This window comes from Arachis ipaensis, chromosome B05 (assembly GCF_000816755.2).
Source record: "Arachis ipaensis cultivar K30076 chromosome B05, Araip1.1, whole genome shotgun sequence".
NCBI classification, from domain to species: domain Eukaryota; kingdom Viridiplantae; phylum Streptophyta; class Magnoliopsida; order Fabales; family Fabaceae; genus Arachis; species Arachis ipaensis.
This window is the reverse complement of record NC_029789.2, coordinates 135,545,418-135,548,904: the sequence shown is the minus strand read 5'-3', so window position 1 is coordinate 135,548,904 and position 3,487 is coordinate 135,545,418.

Below are 3,487 nucleotides of genomic sequence, written 5' to 3'. Positions count from 1 at the left end.
TCAGTATTCGGACATAAATGGAAAAGTTGGATAAAGAAATGTGTTAGTACGGCCATTATGTCAGTTCTAGTGAATGGGTCACTATCTAAGTTGTTCAATATGGAGAGAGGACTAAGACAAGAAGATTTTTTGTCTCCTCTTCTGTTTGTTCTTATGGTCGATGTGTTGCATAGGATGTTGGGGGAAGCCGTAAGGAACGGGCGTATTGCTCCATTACTGGCTGAGACAGATCAGATTAAACTGTCACATCTCCAATTCGCGGATGATACTATCTTGTTTTGTCCTCTGAAAACAGAGACAATTGTGAATTATAAGAGGTTGTTACATTGTTTTAAACTGATGTCGGGTCTGAGCATCAACTTTGATAAGTCAAATATGATCTCAGTTAATTGTGAGCCGGAGTGGGTGGAGCATGTGTGTGGCCTACTGGAGTACAAGCAAGCCGTATTACCTGTTAGATACCTCGAGATTTCTCTAGGAACGAATCAGCGATTGGTGAAGACTTGAAAATCGATCATAGATAAGGTGGAAGAGAAGCTCAGCTTATGGAAAGCAAAGGCTCTAAACAAAGCAGGTAAGCTTGTTCTCATTAAATCGGTGTTGAATAGCCTGCCGATCTATTACCTTAGCTTGTACAAGATGTCGAAGGCGGTGACTGACAAGTTGATTGCATTACAAAAGAGATTCATATAGTGTAAGGAGGATGGTAGCTATGGTATACCTCTAGTGAAGTGGGAAGTGGTATAGGCACCAAAAAAGGCGTGGGGAGGGGGGTTGGGGTCGGAGATGCAGTGCTCAGGAACACAGCGCTTCTGTTTAAGTGGTGGTGGAGGTTTTTAAAGGAGGACTGTCCGTTATGGAAGAAGATTGTTTGTTCGTGTAACAATTTGAACCCTAAGGTAATGCTATCAAATCAGGCTTTACTGGTAAAGGGTGGCCTATGAAAAGACATTTGTTAGTTGAATATAAAAGAACAGCAGGTAAAAGATAAAATTATTAGTGGGCTGACAATGGAAGTAGGGAATGGAAGAAGGACTCTGTTTTGAGAAGGTAACTGGGTTCAAGGTTGTCTTCTGAAAGCGAATTTTCCAAGGCTCTTCTCTATTTCAAACTAACAAAGATCTGTGATAGGGGACTGTGGGTTTTGGGATGGGTTAAAGTGGATTTTGAATTTTCATTGGAGGAGAGAGTTGTTTCAATGGGAGTAGGAACTTGTTCACCAACTTCATGATAGGTTAAGACCGGTGAGGCTATCAACTGGTAGAGAAGATAATCTTGTTTAGAAATTTGATAATAAATGTGTTTTTTCTACTAACTCTTTCTTGCAGGTGTTGCAATCGGAGACTCTTTCGGAGGAGATTACGAGTTATAGTTTCACAAATTTGATTTGGAAAAGGTTGGTACCCTCAAGAATTGAGCTATTTGGTTGGTTTGTTCTAGTCGGTAGAGTGAATACTAAAGAAAGGTTGAGTAGATTAGGCGTTATTCATCAGAATGATAGTATCTGTGTCCTGTGTAAAAAAGGAGATAGAATTTGTCCATCATTTATTTCTGTTCTGTGAGTTTACGTGGCAGGTGTGGTGCGTCTGGTTGAGATGGAATATCTGGTTGGAACACAATGACAGAATTTTCAACAACAAAAAGGTAAATATTGAGGTCATACAAAACAGGATATTTTTGAACTACAAAGAGTGAACTGGTGTTGATCGTGTTAGTTATCAATGGCAATGTCGGAGGAGATGACAGAAAATTGATAACCTTTATGTTTAGATTTATTTTTCTGTATTTGTCTGTTTTATGCTCCACTTTCATATGTTGAACTTCCTTTGCTTCAAAAAAAAATTTAAATATTCAATTATAATTTTTTAGGTAAATAATTAATTTATTTATTTACTTAAATAAATAAAATAAATTTAAATATTATTTTATATATATAATAATTTATTAATTAATAATAAAATATTAAATAAAATTTTAATTTGTGATAAATTAATTTTTAATCTATTAAACTGAAAGATCTTGTAAAAAAACGGTTAAAGATGCGAAAATATATGTACAGATATATGTACAGATATGGAATATAGTAAGTTAGTAACTCAACCAAATATGTATATTTCATCTTTTCCAAAATCACCGGTGGATATGAAATCTTGGATGTGGGGTTTGGGTACTTCCTCGTTAAATTTGATCGCATGGACGATCGAGAGAAGGTTTTACTAGGGGGGCCATGGATGATCTTCGGTCACTATATTGCTGTCAAGCCATGGACACCGGATTTTAAACCTTGTGAGGACACTTTCGGTGAGACTATGGTTTGGATTCGAATCGCTGGTTTGAGCATTTGGTACTATCAAGATAAAGCCATGATGAGAATTGCTTCTGCTGTAGGGAGACCAGTCAGGGTGGATCTGGCTACTAAGTAAGGAGCGGGAAAAATTTGCTCGAGCTTGCGTGCAAATTAATCTTGGTTTGCCGGTAGTCCGGAGTGTGATTGTCGATGAGTTTGAATATAAGGTGGAGTATGAATGCTTACACCTTATTTGTGACAAGTGCAATTGTTTCGGGCATCCAGCAACTGACTGCAGAATGACCCCGATAGAGTCGAAAAAGGTGGATCGAAAGGAAACATCAGTGACCGAGACGACGGCCCAGGTGGTGCAGCCACAAGAAGCCTCAAAGGAAAAATTTTTTGAATTTGGATGCAATCCCAAAGATTCAGTGATAGTTGCAGAAATTGGGGAGAAATTGGGTGATACGTTGCATGGGAAGGAAGTGGGGTCCCAGCATTTGGGAAATGAGGCTGGCTGGACCAAAGTCAGCGATAAAAGGAGAGAAAAATTGAGTCAATCAAACAAAGCCCAACAAACCTCTAAAGACAAAGTGTCGGTGCACTCAAATCAGAAATTGGACCAGAACCGTGACTTTGGGCTACGTATGGGAGGAGCCGAATCAGGGGTGAAGACCGGGTCGGTTGGCGGATCTCTAGCACGCATGGCATCTTCCAAATAGCAAGGGGTGAAGGGCAAAGCTGTCTCCATTGCGGTGCCGACTTTCACTACCATTTTAAAAAACGGACACAAGAGGTTGCGCCCTTCTTCTTTGCAAAATTCGTCGTCAACTCCGAACTGCCTTGGCGACACCAACAAGCAGCAAATCAGCGAATTAGAAGGGTTGTCAGTGGAGGGACACAGGCAAACCGGGCAACAACCGGGTAAGGACAAGCAAGTCTCAGGGGGATATGATGGTCGATCTTCATCATCTCGTTAGGGACTTCGGTTGAGGTTGGTAATTTTTACAGTACAATTATTTTATGGATTATTTAGATTTAAGCTTTCTATTTTGGAATATTAGAGGGGCCTCTAATAAACTGGCTCGAGTTCATAGTAAAGAGTTAGTGAATAAATTTTACCCTACTTTTTTCATTCTGTTTGAAACCCATATTTCTTTCGAGAGGATGAAATCTTTTTGGAATAATCTAGGTTACCAG